Here is a 24,384-nt window from a genome sequence, read left to right on the forward strand (position 1 = left end):
TCCAGTCCTAGAGTCTATGAGTCTATGATAGCCTGGCTCACTGATCTTGTTAACCTTTTACAGGCAAAAGAGATATGAAGTACTTCTGTTCCATTAACTCTTAACTATCCGTTTATGACAGCATCTGTAAGCCGAGATCTGTATTTTGATTTTATGATGTTCATTGTTGAAAACAGAACTTCACATAGATAAGTGGAACTGAAATAAGATTTTATTTTGTATGCTACATTTTTTAAGGCAGGAAACTTTTTTCGGTCAACCAGATTCCAAAAGTTTTCATCTGTTGCACAGGATTTTAGAACAATATCATTTTGAAGGTCCAAAATCTCAAGTTCCACATCATCTGTTCTTACTTGAATGAGACTCGCAATTGATGTAGCCATTTTTGTTACCTCTATTTGGCAAGTAAAAGGATTCACAAGAAAGCTCAATGATGGCCAACTGTTGAAATCTCTTTTCAAATTGTTCCAGAAGTGTCTGAATGTGGATAACAAATGGTGATGGGTTAAAATCACTGTCACGTACCATTTTCTTCAAACTTGGGAAATGTACGAGAGACTTCATCTTCATATGTGACATCCACAAGATCAGTTTTGTTTTGAATGATTTTACATTTGAGCCACATGTTTGTCTTTTCCCTGGAGCTCAAGATTTAAAATGTTTGATTTGTCAGTGATGTTGGCAAGGAAAGCCAAGTCCATTAACCAGCTGGAGTCTTCTAGTTGCTCGAAGTTCTGATTTGTGGACTTCAGAAATTCTTTGATCTCTTAAATTAGACTTAAAAAATGTGCAAGAACTTTGCTTTTGCTCAGCCATTGTACTTCTGTGTGCAAGATAAGATCAGATTGTTTATCATTAATATCTTCCAACAGGCCCTTAAAAAGTTGGTGTTGCAAAGGTTTCGCTCGAATAGAGTTAATTATTTTAATAACATTCATGACATGTTGAAAAGCAAGAACTTTGACGCACAAAGCTTCTTGGTGGATAATGCAATGATAAGACAAAGTTCAGAAAGGATTCATTCTTCTTACGAAGTGCAATGAATCCGTTGGCACTGCCCATCATTGCTGGTGCCCCATCAGTGGTGATCACAGACAGCTTGTGTAGTGGCTTACTAATTGATGTTGCGTATGATTTGAATAAATTATAGATGTCCTCACCCTTTGTTCGCCCTTTCATAGGCAATACTTTTAGTAACTCTTCTTTTACAGTGAAGTCACTAAATACCATCCTCACCATAACTGCCAATTGTGCTGTATCCGATATATCTGTCGACTCACTGAATTGCAGTGAAAACCAGTCACATATTTCCAAGTCATCCTTTAGCTGAGTTTGCATGTCTCTTGAAATTGCATGTATCCTCCTTGTAACTGTGTTGTCTGATAACTGCAAGTCTTGTATTGCCAACAAACTCTCACCCTTGTAAGGAAGTCCTTGAAACAGGCAATCAGCACCAGTCAAAAATGCTTCCTTCAGCAATTCACCATCTTGAAAGGGTTTTTTCTTCTTTACAGGCAGATGAGCAATTGTAAAGGAAGCAATACTAGCACCTTTACACTTTACCACTTGTCTAGTGAAAATAGATTGCTAGGCAGATAGGTTTGATTTGAGTTGATTGATTTTCTTCTTTCTCAACTCAGAATTAAGTGGATGGCTAATGTCAAAAGAGCTGTGATTAGTTTGGAAATGGCTTTCGACATTGCACTGCACTGCAACGGCACCCCTGCACAATAAGCAAACACATTTCCCTTTATTTTCAGTAAAACAGTAGGTTTCTTCCCATTCTGCATTGAAATAATATGTATGTTGTCTTTTATTTGAACCACTCATTTTGGGGCAAAATGTTAAAAAAATAATAAATCACAAAGCACAAGAGAACAACAGTATACAGGGCATACAGGGCTGGCTCCAGGCACCAGTGGAGCAAGCACGTGCCTGGGGCAGCACATGCTGTGATATGACGGAGTCGGAGGGTGTTTTTGGTGACAGTTCTGGGCAGTGCAGAGATAAGCCAGAGAGAAGCCGCTAGGACAGAGAACTCTGGCACCCGCTGCCTGCAGTCCCGGAGTACTCTGTCCCCAGCAGGTGCGGGCCCGGCTTCTCTCACCTGCTGGGCACTAGGTGGGCCTCGTGCCTGCTGGGGACAGAGAACACCGGTGCCCGCAGCCTGCATCCCCAGAGCTCTCTGTCCCCAGCAAGCACAGGGCCGCGGCTTCTCTCCAGCTTAAGCCGCAGCCCCGTGCCTGCTAGGGACCGAGAACACCAGCACCTGCAGCCCTGGAGTTCACTCACCGGCAGGCATGGGGTCACAGCTTCTTTCCCCCGTTGGGCACTAGTCGGGCTCCGCGCCTGCCAGGAACAGAGAACACCACGCCCACAGCCTAAGTTCTCTGTCCCCGTTAGGCGCAGGGCAGTGGCTTCTCTCCCCTGCTGGGTACTAGGCAGGTGCACATAAATGTCCCGGTGGGCGCCATGGCGCCCACGGGCACTGCATTGGGGACCACTGAATAAGATATCCCACCATGTAACATCATAACCCATGAAATCTATGGTATGTGCGATGTCATAGCATGATGTAGTCTGTAATATTTTCAGTGGAAGAGGAAGTACTTAGAAGATTTTGGAGGGAGAACCAACATTCAAAATCTATTCCTAAATCAAGTTTAATTCTTACTGTTCAGGTCCCTTCTAAATCTGACTACACTATCAATCCAAAAATAGGTTGCTATCCTCTTTGTTGGCCAGGCATTATTATGGGCCATTATTAGTTCCAACAATCCTAATTCTCTCTCATCTCACAGCTCTTGTCTGCTGAGGAAGGAATTTCCACTTACATTATCTAGATGTACTTCGAAAAGGGAAAGCAGCATATTTTGCCATTTGAGGCAATATAGAGTTGCATTCTCACAACAGAATGACTGAGCTTTCTTCATGTTAGATACTTTTACTTTTTCAGTTACTGATGATACTCCTATGTGGCAAGCCAGATATTTTGAGAACACCGTTCTACTAAATCTTCAAATCCACTTTGAGGCAATTAGAACAATTGTTCAGAGGGATTATTACTTAATCCTCACCAATTTTACAATAATCAGATCTAGTATTTTGTGAATTTACAACCTAGAACTGCACTGGATTGGTTTACTAACTGAACTCTGTCAACACAGTGTTTGGCAGTGTCTGCTGAACTTTGGCAATTTGATCTATATTATTTCTGTAGATCTTAGGATCTATGTTGTTTTTACGGAAAATAGTAGTTTTTCCCTGAATGGAACTGACCTAATTTTTTAACAGCATCAGATGTTGTAACTTGACTGAAGCAGTTAGTCTTTAAAAAAAATTTTAAAAACCCACAATCTGCCAGACAGCTAGCTCAGTTTATACTGAGGGAAAGTGAAGCTGGCAGTGAACCCAAGGAAATGCCTCATTGGCTCCCTCTTGCTTGATAATTTTCAAACCTTCAAATTCAACCTTTTTTTCCACTGGGTATAAGGAATTTGAGGCAAATCTCTTGTTAACCACAGCCTAGAATTGACTGTATAGTGCTGCAGTACCCATAATTTAATAAATATTAGATTTAACTAAAAGTTAGATGAAAGATGGCTCTGCCAGGTTTCACCAGCTTCAACTGCTTACAAATATGGAAAGACAGTGGAGCATATTTTTAGCTTGATCCTCTCCTTTGTGCTGGAAATTGGGTTTTAGGCAATGGCTGGAGGGATACGCTCCAGATATACATAGCTGTCATATAATCCAGCATATATCCTACAGGACCACACTCTGATAGTGCAAGTTAGAGAAGCCTTGTCATGGGGTCCACTCACTACTAGGGCACCTCCTCCTGGTTGTTCTGGGGATTAGCTATTTGCATGTCCGACACCCCTGTCTGTTCCTCTCCCTGTTGTCTCTCTCTTTTTCTGGAACTGAGTGTGTCTTGCATGAATCAGCCCTCTAGCCAGGTCACTAAAGTTTTCCCCTTCCAGAGTATCAAAGTCCCTTTATACCAAATGGAAGTCTTCCTTCACTGCCCTGACTGTGCCATGCCTCCAGTGGCTGGTAGGGGAGCCCACACCCACCCACTACTCTGGGTTCCAGTCTTCCAGTCCAGAGACCCAATCTCTAGCAATGGAAGCCTGCTTATTCCCAGACCATGTTGCACTTCCTCTGGACTCCTTCCTACACATTCCTATTTCTTAGCTCTACCTTCTGGCTCTCCCACTCTCTGGGTTACCAGTCCAAATTCCCTTCTCCCATGGAATATCTGCAGACTACTTCCCCTACAGCCTCCTTTCTGCTGACAACTTCCTGTCTTTATACCAGCCTTGCCCATTCCTTCTCAACTGGTCTCCATCTCCAGGCAGCTTTTCCATCCATGGTTCTTTCTGAGATGCAGCCTTTCAATTTAATTGGCTCCTTCTTCACCTCATTAACACTTTCAAGGCTGGTATAAGGTGAACACGCTGTCCCAAGCCTCCATGCTCATCCAACCTGCACTGGTCTGAGGCAGTGAACCAGGGAATTGTAACTCCCCACACTGCTGTGGGGCCTTTTGGATTGTGTCCAGTGGTAGCTTTATGCAGCAGAGGATCTCCCCCAGTATATTCACTTATTAGGTAACTCAACATACTTTGTTCAGCCTGCCTGTTGAACTGCTATGCAGCAACGGTATTGGTGGTGATACTGTCTCAGGTACTACATTATGATACAAAATCAAATTCCTCCTGATGCTTTCAAAAGGATTGTAGAGATCACGTATGATGGGATTTACTAAGTACGCCCAAGTAGAGCCACTCTAGACCACAACCATAAAACATGGCATACAAGCTGAAAATACTCAAGTCTGGATTTACCAGTATGCTCTGTCTGCTTTGCATTGTTCTGGTGACAAAGTGGCCTTGCATTGTTGGAGCTATGCAAAGCAACTGATAAGTATTTGTGAATCTGGCCTAGGCCAGGCATCACTCTGCCTCTACAGTACCGTTTTGTCAACATACTCTAGTTCAAAATTCCCACACAAAGTCAAATGAGACGATGAGTTAAAGTATGCAGCTGAACAGAGCCAGCAATAATATTTTCAGGGTAGATTTAGTGTAATCAAGTCCACTCAGTCTCTGTCTGTGAGATGTAATCATTAAGCTGTATGCACCAGAATGAAATAGAAATGTGTATTGTTGTGTACACACTTATCCAGTGGATAACTACAGTAGTACCTTAACCTCTGAAATGTAATTAGAAACAAACATTGGCTAGTGACAGAGGGTAGTTACATATGAAAGATATTAGCAACTACAGGGAACTCTTGTTTCCAAGTGTTCAGATTATTAATTTGTATTAAAAATAGGATCCACTTTCTTTATGAAAGCTTATTGAGCTGATGAAGATAGCTTGTTTGAATTTCTCAATACAGAGAACAAAAATGTGGAACACACTGTTTGTTTGAAATCCTCCAAATACATGGGGCCAGATCAGAACCTAGTTTACGTGGACTTGGCAGGGACATAAGGTGGCATAAGACCATAGACATACTATCCTGCATGGCCTTCCTGGACTTTGTCTTCTGGCATGTGTGGGTGAACAAATTCTGTGTGCCTACTACTCACCTTTTAGCAAGTGAGTCAGAGTGGTGGAAAAGAACATTGGCTCAACCTCTGTATTGCAGTGGCCACTGTATCTGAGCTAGTGCAGGGTTATCTTAATCTGGAACTAGTCAGTAAGAGGAACAGAGGAATATCCCAGGGGTGATGGGAAAGAATTGTCTTTCTTTCTGTGGGCAACAGAGCTATGCACCACTCCTTATGCAGGGCAGATTGTATAAGTACAGTCCCAGCCTCTATTTTTATTAAGATGAGTATAAGTTTTAAACTGGACATTTTGCCTATCGTATTTAGACATGCAAATACTTTTGAGTGAACATTGCTTCTATATTGCTATTCCATGTCAGAAAAGAAATCCATTAAATCCTACATCAATAAATCATTAATTTAACTGTAAGTAAAATCACACAGTACAGAATAATAATATAAGAACTAGCCACCAAATGAAATTAATGGGCCACCAAATGAAATTAATGGGCAGCAGGTTTAAAACAAATAAAAGGAAGGTCTTCACACAGCACACAGTCAACCTGTGGAACTCCTTGCCTGAGGAAGTTGTAAAGGCTAGGACTATAACAGGGTTTACAAGAGAACTAGATGAATTCATGGAGGTAAAATCCATTAATGGCTATTAGCCAGGATGGGAAAGGAATGGTGTCCCTAGCCTCTGTTTGTCAGAGGGTGGAGATGGATGGCAGGAGAGAGATCACTTGATCATTACCTGTTAGGTTCATTCCCTCTGGGGCACCTGGCATTAGCCACTGTCAGTAGACCGGATACTGGGCTGGATGGACCTTTGGCCCACTATGGCCGTTCTTATGTTAGAAGTGACACAAAATGTCACACTAATTGTAGCGATGTTTCAGCAATGCTGCCACCTGCAGGATGAAATTCTAGTGTCTTAATATTATCTCTCAGGTTTATAGAAACCCAATACTAAATATTGTTTAGATGGTATAGCACCCCAGACCGGCTTTACCAGTTAGACTAGACACTAAGCTTTTTTGTTAGACATAGTGAACTAAAAGGCACACTGGAACATATACAGAGCTGTGTAACTGGAACCTGATTACACTTGTGACTGGGTCCCTGAAGTGCAACCTGGAATGTGGGACTGCTGAGCCCTCCAAACCCACCAACCTGGGCTGCCTCTAACACTGTGGTGCTGGTATCAAGCTACAAACCTCTGACAGGTCTTGCACTTACAGATATCCATAGGCAGGGACACACCCAACTCAGTTATATGGATTATCTCCCAGCCACTCATGAACCATCAATAGGGAGGCTTCAGCCAGTTTCCCCCACTCCAGATTCCCAGTCTTACAACCAAGAACTGTACTGTCTTGCACTGGTCAGAAGTCTGGCCAGTGTAAGCTCATTACTTAGTTTGCCACTTCTTCATAGGAAAATGGACATGCACCAGCCTTTGAAACCTGTGTTGAGATTTTCCCAAGCACTTCAAGCAAAACACATGGTTTTAGGGTAAAACATAAACCATATTAATTACAGAAAGATAGATTTTAAGTGATTATAAGTAACAGACATAAAGATCAAAGCTGATTACACAAGAAATAAAAATAGAATTTAAACTGTGTTTCTAACTTTAACAGACTAAGCAAGATTTGAATGTCTCACCCTAACAGATGGTAGAGACTGGACCACTTTCCAGCCTGAGACCAAACTTCCCCAGTTCATAGTCTGTGTCCTCCAGACATTTTTCTGGATGTTGTGATGTGAGAGGGAGGTGTCTGTCTCCTTCCCTGGCTCCCCTCCAACAGAGTCAGAGACCCTGCCTCTTATACTTCCTGTCCCACCTCTCAAATTCTGGCATGAGAGTTAGACCTCCCTCCCCAACAAAACTTACAGGGTTATTCAAAAGGATTATATAGAACTTTTAGAGAATCAAGGGGGAAGAATAGCTGAAACCAGCAACTATCTCTTTGTCTTCGCTGGACTGATCTCCACTTCAGCCTGATGATTGCAAAATGTTTCAGGAATGCCTGTGTCAGCAGATAGTGCATAAAAAATGTCACAAGATACTAGCAGCAAAGAATCCTGTGGCACCTTATAGACTAACAGACGTTTTGGAGCATGAGCTTTCGTGGGTGAATACCCACTTCCTCAGATGCATGTCTATAAGGTGCCACAGGATTCTTTGCTGCTTTTACAGATCCAGACTAACACGGCTACCCTCTGATACAAGATACTAGGTATCTTAAAGTCCTCCATGCCTGGAAGATTGGCTATGCCAACTAATAGTTGGTGTTAGAGCCAGCAAGATGTCTCTGGTAGATAGTGGCATGAGCAGTGCCTACCTCTAACAAGGCAGAGAGACAGTTTCAGGTCGTTTCAGTTGGGTTTGAATTTCTCTACCCACACCCAATACCTGTATCCTTGGTGGTAGCTACAGTGCATGAGCCATCCAGGCTGCAAGGGCCTCAGAAAATGATTTCAAAAGAAAAGGATCCCAAAAAATTAGATTTGGCAGAAAGATCTATTTGTGGTCAAGTTTACAAATGCACATTGCTAATTACCAAGCACTCCTGGCCAAATACAGTTATCTTATCTGGGACATGGTATCTCAATTTGTTGGAAAACTGCCTCAAGACAACAGGGAAGAATGTAAGTCAGTTATTGGTGATTAACAACTGGTGACATTTATGTTGCTGCTGGCTGATGTTAGATATACCATACACAGTGGCATGAACAATTGCCATCTTTAGAGATACTGAAGGAGGTCCAGACAGCAGCTGAGGAGCTCATATTCAAAGGTTGCGATCTCTTCAGTGCAAAAAACAATTAAGCCCTGCACTCCCTGAAATGCAGCAGTGCGGGAACTGACTATTAGTCAGAGCAACTTGGTGACAGATTGCTGTAGTACCAGCTTCTCATTATTGTCCTGTTAACATAGTTTTTAAAAACCAAACTGAAAAAAACAAATTTCATCATGTAACCTTATAATGACACCCACATGGTTCATCAGTAGGGTTGAAATCTTTACACTCATAGACTTTTAAGGCAAGAATGGACCATTGTGATTATCTAGTCTGACAACCTGCACATCATCCCTCACTGTTTTTTCTACAGGACCCCTGTATCCTTCAGTGCACAGAATGTTGACCTGTCTAGGGATGAGTAGGGGTTGTGAAGGGAAGGGTTGCCTGTAAGATCTCTGTTTTATCTATCCACTCCTGTAATAGACTCCTAACTTCTGGCTGAGTTACTGAAGTCTTCAAATTATGATTTTAATACTTCAAATTACAGAGAATGCATCATTTACTGTAGTTGAAACCAGTTAGTGATCTGTGGCTTATGCTGCAGAGAAAGGTGAACCACCCCCAGGGTCTCTGCCAATCTGACCTGCAGAAAAATTCCTTTCCAACCCCAAATATGGTGATCAGGTAGACCATGAGCATGTTGGCAACACCCACCAGCCAGATGCCTGGGAAAGAATTCACTGTAGTTACTCAGAGCCCTCCCCATCTAGTGTCCCATCTCCAGTGATTGGGGATATTTGCTACTAGCTGTCTCGGACCTCTGTGATTTGAGATGATAGAGTAAATCTATTGTAATAGCAGGTTGTCATCTTATATGTAGATCAGCACTAGAGGGGGATGATATACTTTACCAGTAGGTTTCAGATATTTGATCATAATGGAATGGTGAAACTCAAGAATCTCTTTGGCTCTGGAGGGCAGTGTACTCTAAGTGATCACAGACCCTTCTGCATGTTCCCCTTAGCTTGACCCTTTGTGTACCCTCCCATCCAGTCCCAGTCTCTTTTCTTCCCCATCTCTAGCTCCTTATCTCAGTCCCATTCTTGTCACGTACTTAGATCCAGTCTCCACTCCTCAGGCTTCTCATCCTAGTCCATCTCCTTGCACACCCAGTCTAGTTCCCCTTCCTGGCTCCTTTCTTGATATCTCTCATCTTCTCCTGGGCTCCAGTTGTCCCTAAGGCCCTGTTTCCTGCCCTCCATCTGGTTCCCAGTCTCAGTTTCAATCATCCTTGGGTTTATCATAAAATCTCAGTCATTCTGCCACCCATGCTCTGGTTCCTTCTCAATCTCCACTGCTTCCCTGTTTCTTCTCCTTGGCTCCTTGTTCTAATCTTTTTTACCAGACAGACCCAGTTCTCCCCATCCAAACAAGTGCCTTGTCAGATGTATCTCCTCTGTCCCCATTCCTCCACTGAGTGCATTCCAGTATGTCTCTTTGTACAGACAGTCCTAGTCTCCTCCTCTTCCCACAGCTTTTCATCTGATCTCAGTGTTCTCCCAACTGGCTCTGAGTTCTCTTGCTCCCCCTCCATTCCCCTCACCGTCTCACAGTTCCTGTCTCCCCCAGCTCTCAGTCAGTCTCCTTGCTCAGCAACTCCCAGTCTCCCTCTACTGCTCCATCCTCCCAGACCCACTTTTTCTCCCCACAATCCCACTCTCAACAGGGTCCTTGTCCAAATCTTTTTCCTTTTCTTCCTCCACCCAGTTCATCTCTTGTCCCCTCTGTGTTTGAGTCAGATGGCTTCTTCCTTCATGCTTCTCAGGGCTAGTAGGGTGTCACTGAGAGCACAGGAGAGAAGCTCCCTGTTCTCAGTTATGGTGCCTGGCCCCACCATATTATGGTAGTCTTTAATTACATCATCATTCACTATTTTTTCCACAGAACCCCTTCTTCCTTCCATGCACAGAATGTGGACCTGCTCTAGGGATGAACAAGGATTGTGTAGTGAAGGATTGTCTGTCAGACCCCTGCTCCATTTATTTTGGATGTTGGAAGCTGTGCGCCTTTTGCGAACTGGGATAATGGCAGGCCTTTGCCTGCTCATAGCTGAAAGCCCCCCTACTCAACTGAGGGAGGGAGGCCAGTGTAATTGCAGAGGACAACAAATGAAAAAACATGGATGGGAGTGAAGGTCAGAGGATGAAAATGAGGTAACCGGAAGGGGACATTGAGTAGACACCCAACACTGCCCATTGCGACTCAAAAATGTCTAAGGAGTCAGTGGACACTAACCAAGGGAACTCTGCTTGGAGGTGTGACTGAACAAGGGAACAGAAATAGGACCAACAGTTGCAGAGTACTCCCCATCCAACTTCCTCCTCCAGGTATGATGGATGGCCATTTGGCCAGCACCAGGAGGAGGCTGACGATGTGGTCTTGCAACTTTTGTGGGGCCATGGCTAGGATGTACATAAATCAGGTGTGTGACGGGTTGGATCACAGAAAACTCCTTGGGAACTACCAACTGATGTACCAAGACTACTTCTGCCCCTGCTTTCTCTGGCAGCTTGGGACTCCAGCACTCTGTCTTGTTGAGCCAGACATGCCAGTCTGCTCCAGCACAGACCCAGGATCTGAACCACATGCCCTAAAGTTGCAGACTTAACTGAAAGCAGGTTAAGAAGTGTTCCTGTCTTTAACAATCAGATACGCAACTCCCAATGGAGTCTAAACCCCAAATCAATCTTTTTTACCCTGTATAAAGCTTATACAGGGTAAACTCATAAATTGTTCGCCCTCTATAACACTGATAGAGAGATGCACAGCTGCTTGTCCCCCCCCCAAGTATTAATACATACTCTGGGTCAGGGGTCAGCAACCCTCTGGCATGTGGCTTGCCAGGGTAAGCACCCTGGTGGGCTGGGCCAGTTTGTTTACCTGCCGCATTGGCAAGTTCGGCCAACCGCAGCTCCCACTGGCCGCGGTTCACCGTCCCAGGCCAATGGAGGCAGGGGGAAGTGACGCAGGCAAGGGATGTGCTGGCCACAGCTTCCCACCACCCCCATTGGCCTGGGATGGCGAGCCGTGTGCCAGAGGTTGCCGACCCCTGCTCTGGGTTAGTTAATAAGTGAAAAGTGATTTTATTAAATACAGAAAGTAGGATTTAAGTGGTTCCAAGTAGTGACAGACAGAACAAATTGAATTACCAAGTAAAATAAAACAAAACATGCAAGTCTGTGCCTAATACAGTAATATAATCAAACTGAATACAGATAATATCTCACCCTCAGAAGTTCCAGAAAGCTTCCTTTTACAGACTAGTCTCCTTCTAGTCTGGGTCCAGCAATCACTCACACCCCCTGTAGTTACTGTCCTTTGTTCCAGTCTCTTAAGGTATCCTTGGGAGTAGAGAGGCTATCTCTTTAGCCAGAGGAAGACAAAATGAAGGGGGTCTCCCAGGGGTTTAAATAGACTTTCTCTTGTGGGTGAAGACCCCCTCCTCTCTCCTATGCAAAGTCCAGCTTGAAGATGGAGTTTTTGGAGTCACATGGGCAAGTCACATGACTCAGTTTTTACAAGAAGCAAAGAGTCCCGTGGCACCTTATAGACTAACAGACGTATTGGAGCATGAGCTTTCGTGGGTGAATACCCACGTCAGTTTTTACAGGCAGCAACCATTGTTTACATGCTACCCTGAACTTCCTCAGGTGGACTTCTTATGTGAATTGGAGCCTTCCAAGATTCATTGTCCTTTAAGTGTTTCTTGACTGGGCATTTAATTTGCACATTCATTTCTCAAGAAGCTAATCAAATGCTTTAATAAGGATACTTAGAAATCAAGCAAGTACACAGCTAATATTCATAACTTTGAATACAAAAATGATGCATGCATACAAATAGGATAAATAGATTCAGTAGATCATAACCTTTACAGAGATATGTCACATGGCATATGAAGCATAAAACATATTCCAATTAAGTCATATATACATTCCTAAGTATATTTCCATAAGCCTTATGGGGTGCACCATCACAATGTGATGTAGATTAAAGTGCAGCCTCTGGAGGAATCAGAAGAGGGGCAACAACCTGATCTACATAGATGTGCACCACGCTGTCCCTGTCACTGCAACAAGGACAGGTGTCTGATTTTTTCCAGACTAAGACTCAAGACAAGATGACCGAGCTATAGGCTAAAATATCCTTGCACCATGTATCTGCCTGATTTTAAAGCAGAGACTTTTTGCATGTGAAGCAACTGTGATAACCATTACACTACAGAAACTCACCTTGGAATGTGTGTGGTGAATGAGGCAGATGATTGCAGGGGGAAAAAGGACAGTTTCATGGTTAAGTCAGTTGAGTACTGGCCTGGAGAACTGGAGTCTATCCCTGCCTCTACCACAGAGTTCCTATGTGATGCTAGGCAAGTTGCTTGAACCAGACTTTTCCCAGGGGGTCACTAGTTATGAATGCCTTACTTTTTGGGGTGCTCAGCTTGAAATCCTGATACCTGATTTGCAGAAGAACAGAGCTCTCTCAGCTGAAACTGAAGTCAATAGGAACTGTATCTTGAGCATATCATGTTCTATATAGTGCTAAGTAGTCTGAAAAATCAGGTCCTAAATGTCTCATATTGGGCAGTCAACATTTTTTATCTTAATCTGTTCCCCATCTGTAAAATAGGGAAAACAATACCCAGTTGTATCACAGGGATGTTGTGAAGGTTGATTAACATTTGTTAAGCACTCAGATCCTACAGAGATGAGCTCCATAAAAAAGCACATGTTGAAATTAATGTTCAAGGCAGGGTTTGGCTAGTGTGTAGTAAATCAGGCCTAGGGCCACATAATGAATATTTAAAATAATTAAAAATATTGAATAGCTGTTCATTAAATGAGTTCCATCCCTCCTGTGCATTGAATCAGGCAGGATCTTGTGTTAAAAATAGTATTGAATAATGTAAATAAAGACTGTATAATAAGGCATGTGTACCAGGGAGCCAAAGTAAGGTTTTACAGGCAGATTTTTAATTACTATATACATTGTTGGAAGGCATGTCTGTGCTACAAATATAAGCAATGTGTTACACAATATATGCTGGTCCTGTAGTCATTATTTAAATAAAGCCCAAGTATCCACTTCCTAATATGTACATGTGTATATAAATGTTTTAACTGCACCAAATATACATTAGTATGCATTAAGCACAAATTTTATAGCAGTTGTATAGCCTAAATTTGCCTACACCTTTACTATAATCCTATTCTTATTCTAAATATCCCATAATACCTGGTATTTAACTGAAGTAAGTTTTCACTTAAGTTGTCAAGATCTGTCATATGACTATTTTATCATAGCAACAAGAAGAGAGTCTTTCTCACAGGCCAGTACTGGAGTGTCCCAAAGGAGGATAAGACATATGATTGTTCTACCCTATTACAGACCTGGGGAGGTTCCTTAATGCCCTTTGGTACCTGGAATGTATGTGTTCACAACATGGGGGTACAGCATGCTATCAGAAAAATAAGGTAGAAAGCTGATTAGTTAAATCTAGTTTCAGATGACTTACACAATACCTTTTGCTGGTAAAAAGTAAGGTGTAAAAGGGTGTAAATTTGGGAGCACACATACTTAAAGTGAATGTAACAATGCTGCATGAGACAGCTTCCCAGACAGGTTCTACATGATACCAGATTATCCTATGCTATAGTTAAATTGTCTTATAGCAATAAACCTAACTGACATTGGTTCTTTGGTCTCAAATACATTTCATAACAAACCAAAGTGTGGTCATGCAACTGACTAAATGTTTTACCAACAAATGAGATTGCTGTCCTGGATGGTACTACTGATTACTAATTTTATCTTTCTCTTTCCCAGTAAACTCGCACTAGAGTATTTAGGCAGAACCACAGGCTGCAGAACTTTTGATTCTTCGGAAACAGTATACAATTTGAATTTTCATATATACTTGAGGCTAGCCAGGTTTTTGATAATTTTTTTTCCAAAGTATTTAACTTGAATTGTGATTTTTCTGATTTTAAACATGCTTTATAAAGTACTGCAGTGCCAAATGATCAATTTAGATAATGTGTTGAGTGTCCTTTGCAAATATTCACATAATGGAATAGCAGATTCCTCCTCTTCAAAGATGTCGAGCTTCAGGGAGACAGAAGTACTTAAATGCTATAGTTGGCAATATGTATTTATAGTGATGTGTGCTCTAATCTAAACAGTTTAAATCTTGAGCTGTGATGGAGTGACATGGTTCTTGAGTCCTGTTGGCTAAAGAGTATGGCCTTTTGAGAGTCAAGCCAGTAAAAACATTTCTTAATCTACTGTTTCTGTGGTTCTTTGTGTTGCCCCCCATGTGCATGAGATCAGATTCTTTTGGTTAGCAGTGTTTGCTGAGGCCACATGTGTTGCCTAGATGTCCTCATCCTTCCCCTTGCCACCCAATGGTATAAAGGACAGAGTAGGACTAACTGTGCCTCAATTCCTTTGCCAACACAGAATCTGTTATAGGATGCCACAGTAGCATGGAAGGAGGGGATCATGGAATAGATATGGACAACACTTCTCAAAGAACCAGAATTACCATAGGGTAAGCGACCTTTCTTTCTTCTTTGAGTGATTGTCCGCATATATTCTACTTCTGGTAACACAAGAAGTAAGCTCATAGACAGGAAGTGGATACTTGGACTTTATTTAAGTAATGACTATAGGACCAAAGTGGGCATCAGATCTTGATGCGTTGACAAGGTAACAGTGCTGTTTGAGAGTGTTGAATGTTCCTCCTGTCAGTGCACTGCAAATTTCTGAAATTGGTATACTTCTCAGGGAAGCTGCAGAAGCTATCTGAGCCCTGGTGGAGTGGGCTTTAACCTACCTAAGCAGATCCAGTCTAGATCACTCATAGCATGATTTACTGGAACTAGACACTCATATAGATAGCTTTTGAGTAGATATTGCCTGGCCTTTCATCTCATCCGTACATGCTACAAACAGTCTAGGGGAATTCCTGAATGACTTCATTCTGTAATGGTAGTATGAAACAGCCCTAACATCCTGAACTGTATAGTTTGGCTTACCCATGGCTGGGATAGGGCTTGGAAAACAGAACTGGCAGATGAATCATCTGATCCAAATAGAAGTCTGAAACAATCTTGGGTAGAAACCTAGGTGGAAGCCTAAGGGTCACCTTATCGTTACTAAGGTGGATCATCCATAAGTGCTTGTTTTCCTCCTACCCTTTGGGCTGGTGTTAAAGCTACTAAAAATATTATTTTCATAGATGTAGTATGAGACCCCAATAGCCTGACTAAAACTATATTAAGATCCTAGGAAGGATGGGGCTCCCAGTCTGTGGGAAACACATAAATGAGGCCCTTGAGGAATGTATCAACTATAGGATGGGAAAATATGTTGTAATCCTGAACCCTGGTGAGGAGATATTGCTGCTGAGGGTAGACTTGTGGAGCTGACAGATTTCTCTGAATTTTTTTAGGGATAGCAGATAGTCCAGAACAATGAGACTCTTCCATTTGGCTGCATAGGTCAGCCTAGCAAAGTCCTTCCTGCAGTGAACTAATATATGCTGGACTTCAGCAGAGCAGGTTTTTCAATGGTAGTTAACTAGCAAGCATCCATGATGTCAGATGCAATGATGCAAGGTCAGGAAATAGGAACTGACCTTCATTCTGGGAGATTCTCTCTCGCCTGATGTGATGTTATCAAGAGTTAGACATAATGAAACTTTCAACTTGAGAATTGTGTGGGCCAAGCTAGTGCCAGCATAATCGCTACTGCTGAGTCTTGCCTGAGTTTCCTCAGGACCCTTGGTATTAACAGAATTGGTGGATAGGCATACATTATTCCAGGGGTCCATGTGATGAGGAAAGCATCTGACAGAGCCTGGGCTCAGACACCCTGTGATGGGGTGTTTGCCCCAAACAGGACTGGAAGGTGGCCAGGTAGGCCTGTTAATGTCACAGGCTGCACTTGGAGGAAGAGCAGGAAGTTGAATGCAAGCAGATTCAGCTGTGCAGGAATAGGCAGGGCCTATAAGACCAGGAAGCTGGCCAGAGACAAGGGCTGTTCCTGGGAAAAGGCACTCACTCCCTAGGAAGAGGTAGGAAGGTTTGGAGCTGGTACACTCAGGTCAAGGAGGGAAACCAGGAGTTGTAGGAAGCAGTCCAGGGAAGAAGCAGTGAGGACTCGGAGAGGAAAGCACAGAGCTTCTTGACTGAAATCTGGAGGAGAAGCCTGGCCCAGGTTCCCCTCCCTGCCACTGGGGAAGTGGCACCAGCAGGGGAGTGAACTGGAAGACTGCCTGCTTCACTGTGGGAGTGACAGAATTTGGAGGGCTGTACCCAGGAAAGGGGGGAATGCTGAGTGACCTAGCTGTAGGGCTGAATCAGTTCCTGAGACAAGAGAGAAGCTGCAGAGCTGAGAGAGAGACATGGTGTGATGGGGACCACAAGGAGGCACCAGACCAGTGGTAAGTGAAGCACACCATCACACATCCCCTTAAACAGAACATTTAACACTTACTGTTCCTGCCTGTAGTGAACAGATCAACTCTGGGGTAACCCCACCCAGGGGAACATGCTCTGCAGGATTGTGTCCTTAACAGGCCATTCATGGTTGCTTGTGAATTGCCTGCTGAGTTGGTCTGTAAGGACATTCTGTAAGCCTGGCAGGTAGGGAGCTAGTGGTATAATCTGGTGACAAATGCATCAGTTCCAGAGAAGAGCTTCTTGGCAAAGGGAGAGAGTATGAGCATGCTCCTCTGTCTGACATAAAACATTACTATTCTGTTGTCCATCGTGACCTAGACTATATAGCAGATGAAGAAGTGCTACACAGCCTAGACAAACATTCTGCAAATCAGAACTGTTTATGCGAAGGTGAGTATCCTTGTGAGTCCAGAGGCTTGGGGTCTGAATGTGGTCCAGGCAACTCTCCATCTGAGCACTGAGGCATCTATCATGAATTCTATCATCAACTCAACAGTACACCTTTAAATGAGGGTCCCCATTGCAGAGGAGGATCGGTGAGAAAGATAATCTCCCCAAAGCTCAGCCTGCCCCATCTGTAACTCCCACATCCTCTGCAGAGATACCTATTCCCATCCTCAGCATCAAACCTCCTTAAATAGTCAGTTTTCAGACTGGAGAGAGGTAAATAACAGCCCATCCCCAGGATCCATACTGGGACATACACTATTCAGCATATTCATAAATGATCTGGAAAAAGAGAAAAACAGTGAGGTGGCAATGTTTGCAGCCAATACAAAATTACTCAAGATAGTTAAGTACAAAGCTGACTGTGAAAAGTTACAGAGGGATTTCACAAAACTGGGTGACTGTGTGACAAAATGGCAGATGAAATTTCATGTTCATAAATGCAAAGAAATGAACATTGGAAAACATAATCCCAACTATACATACAAAATGATGGGCTCTAAATTAGCAGTTTCCCAGATCTTTCTTGAGTGGTGTTGTGGATAATTGTCTGAAAACGTCTGCCCAATATGCAGTAGCAGTCACAGAAGTTTACATAATGTTAGGCTCCATTAGGAAATGGATGGATAATAAAACCGTAAATATGTCACTATATAAATCTATGGTATGGTTATACCTTGAATACTGTGTGCAGTTCTGTTGCATCATCTGTAAAAAGAGAGAGGCAACAAAAATGATTAAGGATACGGAACAGCTTCTATATGAGAAGAGATTAAAAAGATTGGGACTGTTCAGCTTGGAAAAGAGATGACTAAAGGGGGATGTGGTAGAGGTCTATAAAATCATGAATGGTGTGGAGAAAGTGAATAAAGAAGTGTTGGTTTTCCCAATGAAGTTAATAGGCAGCGGGTTTAAAACAAACATAAGAAAGTACTTCTTCACAGAACACATAGTCAACCTGTGGACCTCATTGCCAGGGATGTTGTGAGGGCCAAGAGTCTAACTGGGTTAAAAAAAGAACTAGATAAGTTCATGGAGGATAGGTCCATGAATGGCTTTTAGCCAAGGTGGTCAGGGATGCAGCCCATGCTCTGGGGGTCCCTAAGCCTCTGGCTGCCGGATACTGGGCCTGAGTGACTCAATAATTGCCCTATTCTGTTCACACCTTCTGAAGCCCCAGGCATTGGCCACTGTTAGAAGACAGGATACTAGGTTATATGGACCACTGATCTGACCTGGTATGGCTGTTGTTATGTCTCTAATTCAGCAGAGTGCCCTCCACACAGTCCTAGACTGGGTAGAGGGAGACCTCTGCATAGGTAGCTGATAGCCATATGCATAAGAAGGATGTTCCCTTCACTAGTGAATCTGGGATGTCTGATCTGACCCTTTGTTTGTTATTAACAATTATTTAACGCACACACACAAAACAGAATTGAGTAAAAGACTGTACCTGCAAAGTAAAACTGGAAAACTTTAGATTTTCTTCCCATTTGCAAAGCAGCAAAAGGGGAGCACAGAAAATTACTTTGTGTCCTGTTTTTTGTTGTGTGGGTTGTTTTTTTTTGTTTCCAATTTTAAGCAAAAAGTGACATTTGCCAGTTGAGCTGAGTCAGTCATTGTGCAGTTACTAAGATCATGATGATATTGGGCCAATTTTTCTTCTTGTGTATGTCAGGCAATCCCATTGGCTACAATGAAGTCTCATTGTTTTGGCTCAGTGGAGAATCTGGTTCTTCATTTTATTGTGGCAATGATGCTGAGTATTATAATATATAACCAGGGTTAGAAAAATTACATATTCACTGTCATTCTTTTAAATAAGAAAAGAAGTAAAATAGGAGTTGATGCTGGGCAGCCAGAGCAGGAGGAAGCCTTGCTATGAATAAAATCCTTTTCTTCTGTCATGTGAAGAATGAGTCATATTTTTTTTTTACAATATTGCATGAAAATGGTGTGACTGAGGGACTGAGACAAAAAAGAAGCAGATGGATAAGAGTTGGAACCTGCTGGACAAACAGCGTATTTCATTTTGTTTATTTGTTTCTAATGTACTCAATTTCTGGGCATTAGGAAAGCTACGCAAAATTATAAGGAGAGGCTTAATTCATCTCTGGTCGAACAACCCTGACTTCTTTGGAGTTACACCGAGGAATGAATTTGGCCTAATAACAAAACCAAATTGACCTAATGTCCCAGAAAAATCTGCTGCTCTAACAAACAGAACTAAACAAAAAACAAACAAACAAAAAAACCCACTCCAAAATATGCACTTGTTTAAAATCCCCCCAGAAACAAGCCAGTTAACCATTGCACAGCTTGTCTTCACTGCATCAAAAGCTCAATGCTTCCCTACTTAGGAATAAATGGTAACTCTCCACCTTTGTATCTGTAGAGTTTGCACCTAAATCTTTTGGCAGGGGACAGGTTTTGCCTACAGTAGATTTGGCTCCCTAGACCTGAGGAGCTTGACGTGCTGTAGGTCTACAGAATAGATTTTGTGAAGGCACTGTGAACCCCTCGCCCTTGCCTGCCTCCTTTCCACTTCCAGCATATACTTGTTCCTTTGACCTGTGTTGCTAAGGTTACCCTCAACCACTGCTGCCTCCTAGATCGCTCTTGATTGGGTTTGATGACAGCATAGTAATCAATAATTTTCACTGGTTTGCCCCATTGCTTTTTGGGAGGAGGATTCTGTCCAGTATGATCAGCACTACTCATCCTGTTCTCAGCCTGCCACTTCTCCACAAGCAATGTATGAATTCTGCAGAGCATTCACAAAAGGGTTTCTACAGAGGGAGAGGTGGAGCATGCTGCAGAGCTGGTACTATCCCCTTCAGTGCCCCCAGGCCAGGATCTGTGGGTGCAGACTCTCCTGTTACCTGCACACATGAGGGGGTACCCCATCTTTTCCCAGTTCATAGGATTCCAGGCAAAAAGCACCTACCCTTACCCAATTCGTAGGGCTCAGGGCCACCCGGACCCAATTCATAGGTCCGAGGGTGTAACTAACCTGGTCAATTTAATTACCCACGCCTTTTCCCAATATGTAGGGCTCCAGGTGTACACTACTTCTACGGGTTTGCAGGACCTTCTACCAGTGAAAGAGCCTTACACAGTAATATCCTTAACCTTTATTTATTAATGATCACCAAAACCAGAATGCACACACTACACATACAGTTCTCACCACTCCCAATATGACAGATGAACTTTTCTTGATGGCCAGTCAGGATCAGGTCCATCTGGGGGACTCCAGTTTCTGCACGGTGTCATTGGAAGAGTGTTGAGGTCTGGCAGCTCTGATCTTTGGGGCTGTGTCCTGGAGTTGATTCCCAAAGAACTTCCTTTTGGACCCCAGTTTATATAGTGAAACTTGAGTCCTGCTTAGCTGTACCTTAACCAATCATTATACTAAAATTTTACTAACCAATCCTAACATAGTGTAACAAAATTCTCTAACCAATCCTACCCCGACACCTTAATTAATTTACATCTAGCAAAATGAATTATGTAACAGACAGAAACAATTAAAAAACCAGACAGAGACCATACAAATAAACAATAGGAAAGTGGGGACCATAATGACAAAACAATAAAGAAATGAGGATTTCACCACTACAACTATTGATAAGTCATTTCTTGCTAGACAGAATGCTATCAAACCAAGTATTCTTTAACCATCTAAAGATCTGTTTCTTTATCAGGTGATAGTGGGTGCCATTTGGACAGGGTCCTTCTTAACAGCCTGATATTATGTAGTTTGAGTGTAGTTTAGAAGGAATGTGAGGATTTGACTTCCTGCTTCTCACCTAATGGCTGCTGCTTGGCTGCTCTTTTAATCTGGCTGCAGAGGAAGGCCTTAGGTTTTAGTAGGGTGACCAGATGTCCTGTTTTTAAAGGGACAGTCTCATTTTTGGGACTTTGGGACTTATATAGGCACCTATTACCCCCCCATCCCCTGTCCTGTTTTTTCACTGTTGCTATCATCTAACCCTAGACTTCAGGCCTTACAATATGGCTGCAGACAAAGACCTTATCCTTACACTCCCTTGCTAATGAAAATGAAGGAAACATTTGGCTCTGTAATAGCAGTTTTCTGTGGGGGAGATGGCTGTAAGATGAGGGACCCTTATCTACCTTGGGCAAGAATTTATTACAGGAATCTTGTGTTTTAGTTAGTTGTATTAGTTGAAGAAAGCACTTGACTGCAGACAGAACGCTGGGTTCACAGTGAAGAAAAGCCCTAGTGTGGTAATACTGAGGTCTGTTTACAGTAAATCATGGGCAGTAAAACCCAAATGTTTGTTTTGACCTTAATTCTTTTCAATTTTATTTATTTATTTATTACATTGCCTGTTGGGTGTAATGTTTAAGTTTAAATCCCATTTTATAACAATACTCATTCATTTCTCATCCTATATATCTTGTTATCATAGAAAATTAGTACTGGCTTTAGAATAGTATAAGTATAAAGTTTATAAGTAGAGCTGAGTGAATAATTGATTTTTTGTTTGTTTGTTGGGTGGCTGTTCTGGAAAAAAATTCCATTCATAACCTAATTTGAAATTGTTCAGAATTTTTGATGAATTGAAAAAGTCCATTTTGTGTCTGTTCTAGAGCAATAATTTAAACCTGGGTCCCCCCCCACCTCAGCTGAGGGCCCTTACCACAGGGCTAAAGGTTATAAAGGCATGGAGCTGTGAATGGTACTACCAACGCCAACAACTCCTCTTCGTTCTCTGGCAGTTTTGTGAATGGCCAAAATTGGTGTCAAATTCCCAAATAGTTTGGGTCAACCGAAACTGCATTTTTCATTGAATAAACTCTTTGTCTGAAAAATGTCACCCAAATGTAGTTATGTGTGATAATGATGCTATGCAACCTACACACTAACAACAGAAGCAGAGGCAAATTCAGCCTTGACTATTGAGGCACAATTCTGACTTCAGAGCTGAGTTCGGACTATAATCATTTAGTCTTAAAAATGAGGAATTCTGAAAAGATGTGTTTGTCTTTTAAACCAGACAAATTTTGTCAAGTGCACCTCTGCTGCTAGCTAAAATACACCAAGAGAGGGAGATAGTCAGGGTTTCATTGTTATGCACTTAGAAGCAGCTGTGACAGGTTATATTGGGGAAATCCAGATTCAGTTCTAAGAATGGTGCTGTAAAACAGATTGTTTAGGGATGTAAGAGCAAGGAGTGGCCATTAAACTTTCACTTTTATTACTCTGGTGACATCATTAAATTTTGCAGTAATTTACATGAAGAGGGCAGAGTAGGAGAAGAATTTTGTTACTGTGAAGTCCACTGTGAACAATCACCATGCAGATCTAATTTACCTGTTCAGTGTTTAGATAGCACTTTGGTGACAGGCAGTATAGAAAAATCTAAGAGAAAAGAGAGAGCAAGAAACTGCTGACTAAAAGGAAAAATGAAACAGATTCCATTCTGACCCTAGAAAGAAGGACATAATACGATAAAAATAAAAGCTGCAAAAATTGTAACTTTTTTTATAATTGGAGATATACCTATCTCCTAGAACTGAAAGAGACCTTGAAAGGTTATTGAGTCCAGCCCCCTGCCTTCACTAACAGGACCAACTTTTTTTGCCCCAGATCCCTAAGTGGCTCCCTCAAGGATTTAATTCCTAACCCTGGGTTTAGCAGGCCAATGCTTAAACCACTGAGCTATCCCTCCCCCCTTTGTATGTAAAGATGCTTCCATGCCCTTTTGATATGAGCCAGATCAGAATTTTTGCAAAGTTTAGAAGTGTTCACATCTGCGATTTTGATTCAGCCCATGTAGAGAGGGGATAGCTATGATGTTCAAATCCAGATACAAACTTTTAATTTTTGGAGTTTTGGTTGAGGGTAATTTCTAATTATATTTAGTACAATGAAAACTCTTCAGCAAGAACAGCCCCCTGTTAAGAATTGGGGGAGGGAAGGAGCAATCAGCTGACATCCTGAGCAATAAACTCCACTCTGTTCCTTAAATAGGAAAGATACTCTCTGTATTTAAAGGAAAGCTTTTGTGTCAACTTCCATTGTGTGCACACAGTTATGCTGTTCCATATATGCTTGTAAAATATGACTGGGTTACTTAAAATCAGCATTTGTCTTTGAAGCATACCATTGCTATAGTAATGTTACCCCTTTTTGACCCGAGTGACTAGTCAAAGTTTGGGGCCCTGAAGATGTTCCAGGTGGGAGTGGAAATTGCCACAGTCTGGTATTTCCTTTGATGCAATCTTGTTTATTAGCAAGAAGTTAGCAAAATCCTGGGTTTCCAAATGCAGGAGGAACCAAAAAGAGAGTTTCTTTGCTTACAGTCCCAAAGTCTCTTTGGCTCATGTTGGGATTCCGAGACCTTTTCCACTCTGTTATCCAGAACACCTTGTCTGTTTCTGGGAGGGTACCTCATCCAGTTCTCTGGGATCCAAAAAGTTTAGTTCAACTCTGGATTTCATCGTTCAGGTACTTTAGTTGGCATACAGAAAAGCTACTCTGAGTTGAACTTAAGTGTAAGGGGTGGTTATAGGGCACACATCTAAAGTTACACAGCAAAACTTCACCCTCTATGCATTTTTACTAACACTAATAGCACATGCATTCTTAACCATACATTGCATCATATGCTTCGTGATTGGCTTGGTTACATTTCAGGAACCAATCCCTGTACAATATGCTCTCTGTCCTTGCATTGTCCATACTTTACCTCATCTCTACATTCCTAGTTTATCTTGTCCATTCTTATCTTCTTTGTAGTAAGTGGTTCCCCGGGGTGCTCTCCCTCTTACGTTAGCTGGCTCAGACATCCTGACTCCAGCATACTGTTTGTTAAGCCCTTATTTGCAACTTAACCTTCCATTCACTTTCCCAATCATGGCCATTAAAAAATGAGGCAAGTTACTTATGTCAAGCCAGGCCTACGACCCGCACCAGATCCCAGAATCTGTATCTCTAGCTTCTTGCAGGGTCACACCCCGTTTGTCCAGACTGTCTCTCAGGGCTTGTCGACAATGTTGCAAAAGACAAACGTTTTGCCAATGCAAGTGGCAGTGTGAACACGGCTTTGTCGGCAGAAGTGCTCTCCT

The sequence above is a fragment of the Gopherus flavomarginatus genome, chromosome 1 (assembly GCF_025201925.1).
Source record: "Gopherus flavomarginatus isolate rGopFla2 chromosome 1, rGopFla2.mat.asm, whole genome shotgun sequence".
Taxonomy (NCBI): Eukaryota; Metazoa; Chordata; order Testudines; family Testudinidae; genus Gopherus; species Gopherus flavomarginatus.